This window comes from Alligator sinensis, unplaced genomic scaffold (genome assembly GCF_000455745.1).
Source record: "Alligator sinensis unplaced genomic scaffold, ASM45574v1 scaffold198_1, whole genome shotgun sequence".
NCBI lineage: Eukaryota > Metazoa > Chordata > Crocodylia > Alligatoridae > Alligator > Alligator sinensis.
This window is the reverse complement of record NW_005841906.1, coordinates 3983234-3999827: the sequence shown is the minus strand read 5'-3', so window position 1 is coordinate 3999827 and position 16594 is coordinate 3983234. Positions and strand designations below refer to the sequence as shown.

The 16594-nt window shown below is 44.7% G+C and overlaps 1 protein-coding gene across 4 annotated transcripts in view; it reads right to left on the bottom strand.

Annotated features, from left to right (window-relative positions):
- DAAM2 (dishevelled associated activator of morphogenesis 2) overlaps positions 1-16594 on the bottom strand; it is a 198070-nt gene that overhangs the window by 141292 nt on the left and 40184 nt on the right. For 2 of the 4 annotated variants that reach the window (XM_025197839.1, XM_006018598.3), the window contains one exon: positions 3715-3779. The exons of the other annotated variants lie outside the window; for them this stretch is intronic. The gene's annotated coding sequence lies outside the window, so the exon portion shown is untranslated. The remainder of the gene's footprint in view (positions 1-3714; positions 3780-16594) is intronic. 4 annotated transcript variants of the gene reach the window in all.

Below are 16594 nucleotides of genomic sequence, written 5' to 3'. Positions count from 1 at the left end.
GAGGGGGGCGCCTACCACTGTAGAGAAAAGCGGGGCTGGGTGCCACACTCACCTCTGCTTACCCGCTATTGTTGGAAGGGTACCATGAGGTGTGAGGAGGTAAACAGATGAGTGCAAGCTGCCCCTGCCTGGCCAATCCCCCACCCCTACTGCAAGGAAGCAAGCACTATAATATAAAAAATTGTTTTTGAAATTGGTCTCCACTTAATTCACAAAAGTTATGGAGGGGTGCCTTGAGTCCAAAAAGGTTGAGTAGCGCTTCTGTAGGAGAGCTGTAATTTGGAAATGGACACCATCCAGAATAATGTTCAAATGGAATCTCACTCAGTTTCCAGCATTACAAATATCCATGCTGTACAAGGAAAATTTAAATAATCTGCTTCGGCCGTGGTCAGTGCCAGTTGCCCTGGCATTTAGGCCCATGCTCTTTCCGTCAGCTGTTTTAATGGTAAGCCTGCAAAACACTGAAGCTAAAGCCAATGTATGCCCCTAGAACATGAAGAATTCCAACTGGCTTCAGAATTTGGCCCTCAGATGCAAGTATTTTTGCTACAACCTTCAGGAAAGGATCCCAGCCTCTTACAGACAAAAAACTTTGTCTTTTTTGCTATCAACCAGCAGTTTGGACGGGTAGAAATGTCACCTCGCTATCTCTAGCCTCCCCTATATTTTGGACACATTTAGATTTATTGCAATTAGACCTCACTGTTGACTTCAAACTCTTCTTTGCCTAACAGTAGTAAATATCCCTTCATATGCTCAGAGCCTCAGTTCCCATCTCCTGGTCACCTGGTAGTCTAGTATATGCATGCTAAGGGACTCTATTTAGCTCTTAGAACATTATGGCTAAGCTACCAGATCCTTGGTTCCTCACAGAGGCAAAAGGAAACACTACAACACCAGGCTTTTTTGTACTAACTAACAAAGTAATGATAAATCATAGACATTATGTTCTATATGATAAACGTATCAGGCCAAATCCTAGTTCAAGCAAAGTCAATGGCAAAGGTCAAAAGACCATCAGTGGGAACAGACTCTAGCCAACCCTGGTGTTTTAATAAATGGTCTTTCCTTACCTATCTTGAATGGATCCTGTCTGTGTACCCAACCAAAAATAATATACAAATTAGTCTCAAGGAAACAAACAACCTTTACAGAGCACATGTCGAATAAGTGATCTTCATGAGATCCACCAGCGGTTTCTCCCTCTGTACTTGATAACAGCTGTGGCCATTCTGTCTACAGCCGTGGCATTCACTGCCCTTGCAGAAACAGTAATCTCACCTCCCACATTAAAAAAAAAAAAGGAAGCTGTTTATCACTGCGTTGCTATTGTTACCAAGTAATAAGTCAGGATGCAATCACATAGAGCTGTGCCCATAACCTTCAACAAATTAAACATCTACGCACATGCATAAATACAGAAGAGAGATAACATTAAAGGGCTGACAAACAGAATGAGTTGGCAAAATTTCAGTCTTGGAATCAGAAGATCTCCATATCTTGATGGGGCAGGAAGAAAGGAACTGAAACCAACTGGAAAGAAGTGATTGCTATGAAATGTTAGCACAGATTAACATTTCAACGTTAAAAAGGTCTCCAAATAAGTCAGCTGCTCTTATAACAGCGTGGAGATATTGCCCTTGTATTCATAAGCCATTCATAAGGATTCAGTTACAAGACTGAGGGCATATCTACATGAGACATTACTGCGAGTTAGTTAGGCAACTCCACAGTAAAACATCTCAGCCTCTACACACGCAACGCTATTAGGATGGAGTAAATAAACTCCTCTACAGGTTAATACTTGTAAATAAGATACTACCCTACAGCAGAATTCTTTATGCTGCAGCAATGCATGGAGTATAGACGCCAACGGGGCTGGCTAAGGCATGAGGGTGCTTCAGTCTGGGGGCTGTCTGCCAGCTGGAGCACCACTGTGCCCCAGTCAGCCCCTCTACAGCACATTGAGCCAGATCAGAGCAGCCCCTGGGTCTCCTGCCAGCCGGCACCGCTCCAACCCGGCTCAAGGTACTGCTGTCCTGGACATGCATTCAAACACGGCACCCATGAGCAGTAAACTTCAGTACGATATGCGCCAGAGTTTATAGCTGAGCATTAATTGTACCTGTAGATGCACCCTGAGGGAACACATCCTATCTAACAGCTCCTGTTCTGCCTGGGTCTACCCTGGGAATGAGATAGAAAGCAGCACTCCAGAAACCCAAGGGCACCTCAAGGCATCCTCATCACCTCATTTCTTGAACTGACACATGGAGAATGGATAAGAGGATGGGGCTTATTCCTTCAGTAGCATGACTGAGCTCTCTGTTACTGTGGCATAGATCAGCTCTTGCAGCCTGAGAAAGAGAGTCTAACAAGGTTCTTCCAAAGCTACCCATTCTGCTATTACCTTTCTTTGTTCTGTACTGGTGCTTAGGAGCCTCAGTCATGGACCAGGAGCTCACTGTACTCAACGCTGTACAAATGTAGAACAAAAGACAACCTTCAGGCCAAGGAACTTACAATTTCAGGGGAACTGTTCTTCAAGCTGGAGGCATTTACCGCCTGATCAGGACAGCAGCATCAAGTTCTCCTTCCTGCTGCTGCCACCTGTAGCATACCCTCTCTCCTCAATGCTTTCAAAGAGTCATCTACCCCTCCCCTCAACACTGGGCCTTCAACGTTTTTAATTTGCCTTATGTCTGATCTGCCCACGGGACAGAAAAACAAGGGAACCAAATTGAACAATTTGTTTCCTTCTATGGAAGTTGCATTCTCTTTTAAAGTACATTTATTTTTGGCCCTGCTGGTCCTACATGAACCTTCTCTCCAGGAGCCTGGAAAGAGAGAAGTGATCTAACCCTGTCTAGTAACTGTAGCATCCTCTGGCAGAAATCAAAAAGCAGCCTTTGTTTATTATGACCCTCTGCCTGAATTTCCATGCAACAAGCAAGGAGCCAGGAAGAGAGCACAGCAAGGGACTGTGTACTGGTATTTAAGAGAGTCCTTAAGAAGTTCACTGGGGTGAACAGCTGAATTCAAAAGACAGTTGGTCGGGATCCTTGGAATTCCACTCAAGCACCTGTGGGATCACCAAGAGCTCTTCTCCCACTCACGGGGTCCTGGGAACTCCCTTGGCACCTAGCTCGATGAAGCCTGCCTCCTGCATGCAAGGCCCTGGGAATTTGCCCTGTGACTGTTGAACTGAGGCATGCACAAAGCAAAGACCCACTGAGATTTTTTCATGTGAAAAAGGACAAGCTTCTGGGCAAAACCACAAGACTGGGCATCAAATCAAGGCCCTGTTCCTGTCTCTGCCACAGACTTGTTGAGTGGTCTTGAGCAAGTAACAGCATTTCTGTATCTCAGTCTCTTCATCTGAAAAACATGAGCTATGTTCTACCACTTATGGTAAGGTTATAAAACATGATCAGTGCTTGGACTGTTTTGAGATCCTCAAAAATCCAAGCAGTATTATAAAAATAATAATTAGCACTCTTTACCACAGAACTGCTGAGCTTAACTATCCCCATTTTACACAGGGAGAACCTAACCCAAATCTATTTAATCACAGGAGAAAACAGCAAAGCTGGAAATAAAATCTTGACTCCCTAAATTCCAACCTGATCCCCTCTTCAGTGTATCCACAATCATCTTGGTTATATAAGCCACCAAAAATCTGGCTCCTGATCCAGGAACCCGACTGCTTACCCACAAGCCCAAGCTTCATCCTGCTTAACACCATCAGTCTTGAGAAGAAATGCTCGCTTCGTTTTCTGAAAGAGCAGAACCAAACAATACCAATTTAAAATGTTTAAATGCCTACTGGTCACTGTCATAACCAAATGAGTTGAGTGCCCCTGTCACTATAGAACTGCCCTGAATAACTGCAAATTTGGTACGTTCTGCCTCATTAGCTATTCCCACCTGGCAGTCTGTTATTGGCTACTATAAATGTATAAAAATCCGTGCAGCTTCCGCCCAAGTCAGAGAGCTCTGAGCACGTGGTAGAGTACGGAGAACTTTGCCACGTGGCAGAGAAAAGCTGGCGGACTGGCCATCCTCCAACATCTCCCCGTCACTGTCTGTTCCCGACGTATCCTTCATCCTACATGCTCGTTTTTGTCTACAAACTCGCCAGTTCTTGCCAGTTACCTGTAACTACACAAGCAACTCGTTACCTGTAACTACGTAAGCAACCTTACCACCTGCGTCGCGGCCATCAGCGGCGTAAGTAAAGTTAAAGTAAAAATTATTTTGCAACCAATACGCTGTGTCCTGCCTCTCCATCCACCAGCCCGCCTGACAGCCGAGTAATCAGCAATCCTCCTCAAGTCGGCTCCGGCTGTCTGAGACAGTCATCAGAACAGAGTCCTCCCCTTCCACACTTTCCCCCTTCACTCTGGGAATGAGATTAGCACTTCCTGAATATATCTCTCTACCAATGATGGAAGACTACTGCATAAATGAATAAAATTAATCAATGATCAAGTTCCCCCTCACTTTCTCCACAAACCAGTCCTGGAAACTTTCATAAAAACCTAGCTTTATATCACAGGGGCTCCAGAGTTATTTTAGTAAACCTACCTTTGCTACAGACAGCAAACTAGCACTGCAAAATGCTTGGAATGGCCATGGCTACTGGGTGTCGTCTGTCTACTGCACCTGCAGTTATAAGCAGTGCAGGGGGCCTAGAGTTATGCCAGCCCCTGCACCTCTATTTTGCATCACGCTATAAACAAAGGGGGTCGAAGTGACTGTGACAACTATAGACTTATCTCCCTGTTGAACAACATTGGAAAAAAAAAAAGTCACTTGCATCATGCTCCCTAGGCTGCAATCTCTAAGTGAAGGAATATATCCTGGAAGTCATTGTGCTTCTCTCTCAGGACATTCCACCATTGATATGGTATTTTCAGTCAAACAACTGCAAGAGAAGTTTAGAGGGGAAAAAAATACCACTGTACACAGGCTTTTGTCAGATTGATGAAGGCTGCAATACAGTCAGACTGGGCTTTCTTACCATTCTGAAAAAACTGGCTTGTCCCCACAAACTGTTGAACAGTTCACTCATTACATCACTCATTGAGGTAATGAATGAATGAATCATGGATGTCATTCACTCATTACATCCAGGTATGAAGGCAACTATAGTGTATGAAAATGAAAAATCAAAACGCCTTTGACATCAACAATGGGGTGAAATAGGAGTGTGTCTTAGCCCTCATGCTCTTTAACTTCTCCTTTTCATTCCTGCTTCTTCAGGTATTCAAAGACAACCATGTTCCTGCTTCTTCATGTATTCAAAGACAACAATGATGGCATTTATCTTCAAACTAGACTAGATGGAGTGTTGTTTGATATTGCAAGATTTAGAGCACAAACCAAGGTGAAAGAGCTGATACTGAGAAAATTCCTGTTTGTGGATGATGTGACCTTGGTTGCCCACAGTGAATCTTCTCTGAAAAATCTTTTGGGTAGCTTTTCTGAGTCGTGCAAGAGCTTTCGGATGGAAATTAGTCTCAAGAAGATTGTGATCATGTACCAACAGGTGGAAGAACCAATACCTGAACATCACTCTGGAGGGTAAGTCTCTTGATGTCATTGACAGTTTTTGCTGCTTGCAATCAGCAGAAATGACTTCAGACTGAACTAACAGACTATGAAGGCAGGTAAGAATTTTGGGCTATTATAGAAACATGCATGGAATAACAGCAAAGTATCAGCTAAGGTAAAGATGTGAATCTATGGGACCTGTGTGCTGTCATCCCTGGTTTATGATTCAGAAATACAGACTACAGTCTCTTGATGTGCCTAGCATATGGAAAGTTTCCACATGAGATGTGTGTGTAAGACCCTGAAAATAAAGTGGAAAACCAAAATACCAAACACAGAGGTGCTGGAGTGTGCAGGACTGACACACTTAAAAACGACTATCAAGAAAAGGAGGTTGCAATGGATTGGCCATGTCAGGAGAATGGGAGGAGACCGTATCCCCAAGAAAATTGTGTACAGCAAGATTTGAGATGGCTCTACAAAGTGGGATAATCCTCTATAGCAGTATCACAATGTGTGCAAATATGATATAAAGTCATTCAACATCAACATAGAAAGCTGGGCGAAGCATGCAGAATCCCATCTGATCTAAAGGGAATATCTGGCACTGGGTGCAGCTCAATATGAAGCAGTTTTGATCTAGAGGACAGAAGCAAAATGAGAAAGAAGAAAGCAACATGCTGGAAACTTGGACTCCAACCCAGACAACATATGGATCTGTGAAATTTGTAACAAGCTGCGACTCCCTCAAATTGGGCTTGTCAACCACAAGCAGATTCATCAGGCATCTGACTAGACCTCTTATGTGTACAGCATGATCCAGAGGATCAATAGTTGCCTACTACATGGTATTTGTAGAAAACAGTAGAACATTTCTACTGAAATGCAGCTGTAGTTGTAACCTGTGATATTGAAGGAAATAGTTTTCCTGCCCCACAAACTTGTGAGATTTCAAATATTTTCTCATTTTACAAGAGATTGAAAGCAAGACCTTTCAAAGTGTTTCCATGAAAAGATAGAGGCAAGAGACAGACCAACCCCAAAGAGACAAGAACCCTCCAGTTAGGGCAGCCACCTGAGAATGTGGAGATTCATATTCAAAAGTTCCAGCTCTTCTGTTTTTCCTCATCCTGAGTGAGCACCCTATGCCATCAGGGTAAGCCCATAACTCTCTCCATTGGAAATTGCATCCTAGAGCTGAAAAGCCATTCCCAATAAAGTTGTGTTGAAATTCATATGGTCCTGCAAGGAGTTTTTGAAGAAAAAGATCCCATGATGTATTTCCCAACCAGCTCTAGTCATCTCATTTATGTTTCCAGTAATATGGGCTTAGGTTAGAAGCATTATATAAACCTTTTTCTGTTGGAGGTGCAGCATTCCTCAAACCCTCTAAAACTTAAGCTGCCAAACAAGCCTAACTGTCCACTTCCCAAGAAGGCAGGCTGCATGGGAATGTATCAAGGTCAAATCAAGCCATACTTAGCCTCCCTACTGGCCAAAGCATAGCGTGGGATCCTGTCAGGAGGAGCTTCCCACTACACATCCTTGGCTGCAGTTCTCCATCTGCCCACAATTCTCCCTTCTCAGGGACTCCCATGCACTCCAAAGGGGAAAGATTCCAGGCATTCACGGAGTGTTTCTTCATCTGGGGTCTGGGAGTCAGCCTCATGCCTGCTTAAAAAGTGGCTGGAAGGTTGCCCTCAGACTCATTGGTGACCTGGATTCCCTCCAAAGCCTTATCAGCTGACTCCTTAGAAGCAGTTTGATGTTTGGGGGTTTTTTTGGTTTGGTTTTTTGTTGTTGTTTGGTGGGTTTTTTTAACACTGGGGTGGGAAAATTGCTGCAGATTAAATAAGTGACCCAGACCTGTCCCAGTCAAATGAACAAACCCCACCAAACCAACCCCCATTTTCCATCCCATATACTCCATCACTCAGGCCTCTAGTGATAACTCCTTTTTAAGATTAAACTTAAAAAAAAATTAAAACAATAAAAACAAATTTGATGCTAGGAAAATTGAAGGGAGAGGAATAGTTCCTTCCTAGTCTTAGAATAGCCAAAAGGCTATAAGGCTAGGGACACATATTCAAAAAGCCTGAGCCTGAATCGATTCAACCTTTGCAGGTTAGTCTAACCTGGCTAGGCCGAACCAGTTTCCAACCATACAGACACAATCTGGACTTCCTCTGGACTGAGGAAATTCAGGCACATGTCTGCAGTGGCTTAGGCTAGAAGCCAGGGGCACTTAAGGAGCCCTCCCTTCCCTTGCACAGAATTGAGCTGATGCAGGGCACATAGCCAGGTCTCAGGAGTCCCTCATTAGGGAGGTCACCCTGCACAGTCCCAGGTTTTTCCCTGCTGGCTCAAGGAGCAGGAGAGTTGTCAGCCCCCAGACCTTGCTAGCACTGAGGCAAGGAGGGGTGTGCAGTGCATGCATTTGTTGATGATACAGAGTTTTTCAGTCTCCCATCCTGCTTTGACAGACTGTCTGCAGCAAACTGACAGGAGAGCAAGCCAGCATGGGAGAGTCTTTATCACCAGATTAGCAAAACAATAACCTCTCTCCCATTACTGCAAACTTTTTAAACAGCTGTTGATTAGCTCCAAAAGCCCTGTTCTGTCTGCCTGCCTGTCCCAGTGAAATTGGAGAGAGATGCAAACAGGCACCACTTGGCATTAGCTAGCATACTACATGCCTAGGGTCCCTGGGGCTGGGGTCTGTGCTGTGGAAGATGGGAGGAAGGGGTGGATTTCCTGCTTGAGCAGCGAGGTGGGGTAGGACAGGGGGAAGCCAGACAAACCCTGCTGTGTCTTCTCTCTCTGCCAGAGCCTTACACAGCATTAGCTAGCATACCACATGCTGGCTATGGTCTGTGCTGTGAGAGAGGGGAGGAAGGGATCCCTGTTTAAGTAGCAAGTGGTGAGAGGGGAGGGGGAAGGGGAGGGGGCATGGGGAAGCCAGCAGACCCTGCTGTGTCTGCAAGTTTGTGCCAGAGGAGCTCTGCCCAGGAACAAGCCCTGCTGTGAAGCAGAGAGTCCTGCCCAACCCAGAGACCATGTCGGGATGCTGGGGGAGTCTGATTTATCTTAAACCAGCTAGGGGTCTGGGACAGACATTGTATAAACCAGTTTGACCCAAATCACTTAAGTCTGATACTACATTCAATCGGGTTTATCACAAACCGGTTTCAGCCATTTTCAAGAAGGTTTATGTAACCGAATAGATGTTCAGTGCACAGGTTTAAATCAGTTTCTGATCACTTAAACTGGTTTATGTGTAATGTCTGTCTCTAGCCTAAAAGTCTTTTGGCTAGTCAGAGATAGAAGTGGTTACATGAAAGTAGCTTTTGCTTGCTTAGGGACTCAACAGGACAAGAGACCAAAAGGCTGCCAGATCATAGACCTAGGCAATGTTTTTTGGGTAGATGTGATATCTTTTATTAGACTAAGTAGTTGGAAAAAAATAGCTATTTGCAAGCATTCAGGCACAATCACCCTTCTTCAGGCCTACTCAGTTGGTCTTATAAAAGATATCGCATCTACCCAAAGAATTGCCTGCCTATGTCCGCAGATCAACACAGCTACAATGAAAAACCCAGATCATAGGCCAGCAATTCTTAACCTCATCAGACTGAGGGCACCTCTTGTTAGACTCAAGGCTGCCCAAGAAAAATGCCAGTGCTTAGCTTTCACTCTTTTTCAACTGCGGAAAAATAATGAAGCAATTCTTCTGTTGCAAAGAACTCAGAAAGACCACAACAGGTCAGAATGGTTTTGACACTATGGATTCCCACTTGAAATCTTTTTGAAAACTCTAGATTTATCATCATGTGATTCACATGTTGGTGTTTGCCAGTATTGTGCTGTACCTATAAAAAGATGTGTCAACACCCTGGTTGAGAATCACTGCCATACACTAATTTATCTGAGGGCAAATGCCCTTGACAGTGGGAGTATCATAGCAGATTTGACAGTGGTGAAAGGTGAAAAAAAGAGAAAGCCTAGGAGCTACCAGTCAATCATAGGATTACAATAAACTACAAACTTGATGTGGCCATAAAAATTCAAATATAATCTGAAGATTATCATGCAAGATGTTTCTAGAATAGATAGGAAAGTATAACTGCCATTGTAGAGAGTAGTCATCTGAAATACTGGGCTCAGGTACGTTCATCTATGTGCAAGAAAGAAGTTCAAAAGTAACAGATCCGGAGAAGAGCTATTAGATTTCCCAGTCCCCTGATAATTTTCCCTCACAGGAGGAGACTGAAATAGCTTGGCCCATTTAGCCTACCTAGACTGGGATGGGACATCACTGTTGTCTATAAATGCAGGGAGAAAGAATGACAAGCTAAAAGGCATTAGCATAGGAACAGCTGGTAAAAATGGAACATTAAGAAAAATTTAAACTGGAAATTAGACAAAGGTTTCTAACCATCAGAGGAGTGAGATTCTGGAGCAGCCTGCCAGTAAAAGAGGCTATTCTCCAGTTACGAGGAGTGAGGGCAAAGAAACTATTGAGGTTTAAGATGGAGCTAACCAAGATTATAAACAGGCTTATAGAACATTGTTGCTTGCAGTAGCAAGGGATCCGAGTCAGTGACCCAGGAAGTCCCTTCCACGCCTACATGCCTAAGCAGAGAATCTATAGACAAATGGTAAGGAATGAGGTGTAACATAAGTGAGACGTTAGTGAGGCGATTAGCACAAGACTATGGCTAGGGACAGAAGTTGCACATAAACCGTTTTGGTTTATCAGAAACTGGTTTAAATCTGTAACAGAACAGAAGTTCAGTGCACATCAACCAATTTCAAAATGGCTGAAACTGGTGGTTTAGGATAAACCTGGTTGAATGTAGTATCAAACTTAACCGATTTGGGTTAAACCAGTTTATGAAACTTCTGTGCCAGACCCCATCCTGGTTCAAGTTAAGTCACAATCCTCCAGCATCCCAGCATGCCTTCCAGCCCTGGGTTGTGTTGGCTGGGGTCTGGGGTTAGGGAGGGGGATTAAACTTCACTTCCCCTGAATACAGAGCTGCCCTGCCCTGCCCTGCTAAAAAGTTACTGCTGGCTGTGACTGTAGACTACAAATTCCAGAGTTACCTGGAAGCAGGAAGAAGTGATGAGCAACCCTGCAGCATCCCTGCTGCTGTGATTGTGGACTGCAAATCTCAGAGACCTTGGGGGTAGCAGGAAGGGGAAGTGCACACACAGACCATGCTGGCTATGTGCCAGTGAGCCATGTGCTCTAGTGCCCCCCAGCTTCTGGCCTGAGCCACTGCAGGCATGTGGCTACATTTCTGGAATCAGAAGTGAATGTCTGTCCAGTCGTTTCTCAGTTTAATCTCTTCAGCATAGACTAATCTGCAAAGACTGAAGTGGTCCAATTCAACCTCAGGCTTTTTGACTGTCTGTACTTAGCCTATACAGTTGCCTTGGCTTGGTTTTTATGAAGCATATTTTTGGGGTCTGGGGTAGATTTCTGAGTGCCTTTGGAGATGTGTTTGCAGGTTGAAATTTAAGTTTGAGGGGGAAGGATAGCAAACTAGGTTGGGTGAAAGGGAGAAGATGCAGTGTGCCTCCTCCCAAATACCCCACAATTGTTGAGTGCCCCAGGCAGGCAAAAGCAAAAAAGCAATTAAGATAACTTATTATGGCTGCAGAGGCACAAGTTCAAGCTCTGCTCAGGACTTGTGCTAAAGGTCACCTTCAGTCAACCCAGCTGCAAGTAAGTACCTGGTCACTCTGGCTGGTGACTGGACATAATGTTGTGTGCATCACTCCTTTGTGTGCCACTGTTTCACCACGCTAGACCAATGGGTCTTAGGCCTAAGCAGACCTTGATTAGAACTCAACTGCAAAACATAATCCACATGAGTGACATTGCTTCCAATTCTTAATAGTCAAAGGAATTGGAGAAATTAAGAAACATAAGAAGGCAAGTTACTTATGATAAACCCTACTAAACAAAAAGACTGCCATCTGCACGTTTCACAGCTGTACAGTGTGATGGGGCAGTTTTGAATCTGGTCATGACACTGGCCCACCCACCTGTCTAGGGCAGTCTGCCCTGCCTTTCCTGCCACGTCTTTGATGTTTCCAAAAAAAAAAAAGGTGTTTATTTGTGGGAGGCTGCTCATTTGATTGCCCTGATGCCAAGGGTGACATACACATCTCCAAACCTCCCCTCACACCATGTCCCATGCCTTGCAGATGGCATCCAAAATCACTTCCAACTCCTCCAGCCCCTTAGCTGGACTACACTCAGCCTCTGCCCCAAACTTGGCCTCAGGTGTCGTCAAACATAGCTTGGTGTCTCTGACCCCTTCACCGGGCTTCTAGGCCTTATGCCTCTTGGGCCCCAGGCCTCACTCAGTGGACCAGGCCCTATGCTTTTCTGTTGGAATGTGCTCCCCTAGCCTTTCCCCTCCACAGGGTACCCACAAGGCACCAGGGGCTGAGGCTTTACAGTGCCCCATCCTTGCCTTTCACTGGGGAGGCACAGGTGTGGCATTTCCTAGAGACTGCCCACCACACCATCCAACCCCAGCAGGGTACAGTTTCAGGTCTTACCAAGGACCAGAAGGAACCTTCTCCATCCCCATAGTTCCAACCCTGACCTCCATATGTTCTGGGAGCTGCAATCTGCAGGCTGAGTGATGTTCCTCTGGCTCCCTAGATGCAACTGTGGGCTCAGCTCCTAGGGCCTGGGTTTATACCCTGGCTGCGCAGCCCTTGTCCAATCCAGTAGCCCCCTTGCAGTCATATGATCACCTAATTAGGCCTAACCACACCTACTGGCTGCTCCACAGCCTGCTCAAGCCCCTTAAAGTGGTGGGCACCAAAGGTGCCCGGCCACAACAGTAAGAGTGGTCATCTGCCTTGATCCAGGCCTGTTTCAGGCAACAACAAAATGTATCTAGAAAGAAGACCATGAAACCACTGAAAAGCCAACAGGAAACAATCCTCCCCCACTCTATTCACTTCTCTGAGGAAGCCAGGGCAACTCCTCCCCAAGTCCAACAGAGAGGAAAACCTAGCATGAAAACCAGAACACCATAAAATAAAAGAGTCATCTGTGATCTCCACAGCACATCCAACATGAGGTATTCATTTTTTCCCCAAAATGGAGTCAGTCTGGATTTCTAAGCTTCAGCTCTGTACCACACATTTCAATTTCATGCATTTAAGCCAGGCAAACTTTCCCAAGGGACTGAACCAGCTACAGTGAGCGGTGGGTCTATTCTCATATGACAGCATAACAAATCATCATTTCAGACACTGGGAATAACGGCTGAGTAAGCTAAGCAGCATGGTAACTTTACAGACATCCTTTCCACAGGAATATCCATACACATGACTTTATGCATGGATACTTACCCTCACTCCTATAGATACCCAGCTGCAGTCATATCCAGTAACATCCACATATCCAAAGCTGATTAAACAAGTTGTTCTGTTGCCATTATGGGAGCAAAATGGAATGAAAATCTCCACTGCAGTGAGTTATCCCCTTACTGCCAGGCACTGCAGCATAGTCTTACTCCACTTAAGCAGTCATGGTGGTAGGTAAATTAAGAAAAAGAAAAACTTTCCATTTTCTTCTTTTACCAAGCAAATGTGGGGTGTTTTTTTATTTGTTTTTTGATTGCTCAGCCTTTAATTTATGCATCTTATTAAATTTACATATTCCTAAGAGAAATCAGTAATTCAGAGGTCTGGCAAAAAAAAAAAGAAAAGAAAAAAAAAGCCAGGGGCATTGGAAGGCCTTTGTGCTGGAGTTTCAGTATTGCTAAAGTTTGCTTTTGGTTTCCAGCAGAAATAAAATGATGTGCAAATTCACATTATTAGCTGCTTTTTGCAAAGGATATCAAAGCACTTTACAAAGATGAAGCTGACCATACTTCACAACACCCCCATGAGGGAAGAAAGTCATTTATATTTCAGTTTATTGGTGGGTAAATAGACATGAGGGCTAAGACTTTGAAGAGAGCTCAGGTATCCTTTAGCAATGAAAACAAGAGTCTAGATTTTCCAAGACAGCCTGGCTCATTCGGTGCTGACCACTTTTGAAAACCTGGCCCCAAGTGTCAGCATGAGGTCTGCTGGACTCTTTTGGGAAATTGGTCTCCCACTTTAAATGCTGCATAGCTAAAAACTTTGTTCTGAGGTCTTAGGGCAATGGGACTTTCCCAAGGTCAAAGAGTCTAGGACTTTTCCCAAGGTGGTTTCAGAGGCTAGGAACAGACATTACACGTGAACTGGTTTAAGTGATCAGAAAGTGGTTTAAACCTGTAACAGAACAGATGTTCAGTGCACATAAACCAGTTTGAAAATGGCTGAAACCAGTTTGAGATAAACCTGGTTGAATGTAGTATCAGACTTAACTGATTTGGCTCGAACCTGTTATGCGATGTCTGTCGCAGACTCCTTGCTGGTTTAAGATAAATCAGACTCCCCCAGCATCCCAGCATGCTCTCTGGGCTGGGTGGGGCTCTCTGCTCCACAGCAGGGCTGCCCCTTCCCTCTGCTCCCTGGCTGCAGCTCATAAGTCTCTGCAGGCATCTGGCTTCCTCCTGCTCCCCACTTCCCATCCGCACTCTGTGCTAAGCAGGCATTCCCCTGTCCCTCACAGACACCTCAGCATTAGCTAGCAGACCACATGCTGGCTATAGTCCATGATGTGGGGGATGACAGAGGCAGACAGGCTTTTTGGAGCTATTCAACAGGTAGCTTAATGTCCTTCCTTGGAAAAGCTGTTTAAGAGCTGTTTGCTCCCCCCGCTGAGCAGGAATTCCCCACTCCCCTCTGCCTTACAGAAAAGGTATCTGTGTATTAGCTAGCAGACTACATGCTGTGTCCATGATGAATCAACAGATAGCTGGTAATGTCCCTGTTTTCTTAATGGGGTGATAAACACTGAGATGGGGGGGGGGGCATTTATCAGCCCCCCCACACCCGGCTTGTTTGCCTACCAGTTTGCTGCAGACAGTATACGGAAGCAGGGAGGAAAATTGAAAAGCTCCGTATCTTCAACAGATACATGAACTGCGCACACCCTCTTTGTCTCACTACTAGCTGGGGGCTGGCAACACGCCTGCCCCTTGAGCAGCAAGCCAGAAAAAGCCTGGGGCTTCAGGCAGGCTGGGGGTTTACACCCCTCCTTAATCAGAGCCTCCTGCTGGGACCTGGCCACACCCCCTTCAGCTCAGCTCTGCAAAGGAAAGGAGAGCTGCTTTAGCATCCCCTGGCTTCTAGCCTGAGCCACTGCTGGCATGTACCTGAATTTCCTCAGTCCAGAGGGATTGTCTGTATGGTTGGAAGCCAGTTTAGCCTAGCCAGGTTAGACTAACCTGCAAAGGTTGAATCAATTCAGGCTCAGGCTTTTTGAATATCTGTCCCTAGCCAGCAAGAGAATCCTAAAATCTTGACCTGCAACCTCCTGCTCTGAAGGAAAGATTGCTATTAGCTCTTTTCTGTCTGAGTTAATTATGGTGTCTTAAAAATAAGTGAAATAACTTGACCACAGTTCATTTTTATTTTTCTTTTACTTCAATTCCACCCACTAGGAATGGCCAAATTTGCTACCTTATGCATGACACTGTCTGGTTGACTTAGGCACAACATTTATTTTCAAAACAGAGAGTCAACAGAAAATGATTTCATTATTTGTTTTTCTTCAAATGAAAACTTTCTTTTATTTGGATATGAATACATCCCTGTAGGGTTCCCAACCCAAACAGAGTGTGGTGTTAGTGTGTGAAAGCTGGTAGCAAAACTGACAAGAAACAGGAAGTACAATTGACCAACTGAGTTTCAGTGCCTAACCTGAGCAAAAGGAAGCAGAATAAGGGTAAAGAATTAATTTAATTTGAAAAAAGGTTCCTTCAGGTTTAACAAGCTGTATCTCTATAAGATCCAAGGGATTCATTTGAATAATATTTAGATAGGACAATGCTCTCCCAAAGCTCAAAGGGAACAATAAATATGAAAATGTGTAGTTTGCAAAATGCTTAAAATGAATATGCTACATTTAAAATCACAGCACAACATCCTGCCCATAAATCCTGCCTGTTTTAAAGTGATTCAGCCTTCTCATTGTTATCGCAACCTCTGCATCATTAGGATACATATTCCCCCAAACCCACCTTCCAGTTTGGTTGAAAATAATTGCAATTCATAATCTAGGATTTAAGGATTAATCTCACTAAAAAATTCCCATGTGACTGCTTTCCCAAAAGTCCCAAGGAAACCCAGTTCGTTCAGTGGAAATGCAAGCTCTGCATAATTTAAAAGATGTATAGAAAAACTACATCAAGACAACTGAATGACTCAGAGCTGGTAATGGGATACAGAGCCTCTCTCTACCGGGTCATTGGGACAAATCCACTTTGGCTAATGTCTGAAAAAAATCATTACCATGTGATGGTTCTTTGCATGGAATGAGTCACTAGAGTCTGTTCAAATCTTAACATAGTGACTACATTGCAATATTTGACCTGTAGAAGGCCCTCTCTCAAACCCCAAATCCCTAGTTGACACTGGGAAGACACAGCTCCTGACATGAACAACCTGACCTCTAATTACTTTCACAGTGCAATGAATGGTCATCTCATGGAGTTGGCCAAAATGAACTCACCTCTGGAACCCCAAGGCCAGGTCATATTCCCACAGATGCCCTACCAGGGTAAACTTCCACTAATGTGGTCATGTCCAGATGAACCTGCACGTGCTTCTTGCAGCAATTCAAACCCCTTTGAGATGCTGCAACAGGCATGTGCAGGAATGAGAAAATGTTCCCCGCGCTGCAAATTTACTGCGCGGGGGCAAAATTAGACCCCTGGATATCCAGGGGTCAAAAAATACCCGCACAGAAAAAAGCAGGGCATGGCATGGTTCCAGCCCATGCCCTGAGGCAACTGGAGGCTGGGTCCTCCATAGAGATGTGCTGGTCCTCCACAGAGCATCTCTATGGTTAGCCCTCACCCTGGTGCTGAAGCATGCTGCCTGCCCATGAGGGCAGGCAGCATGC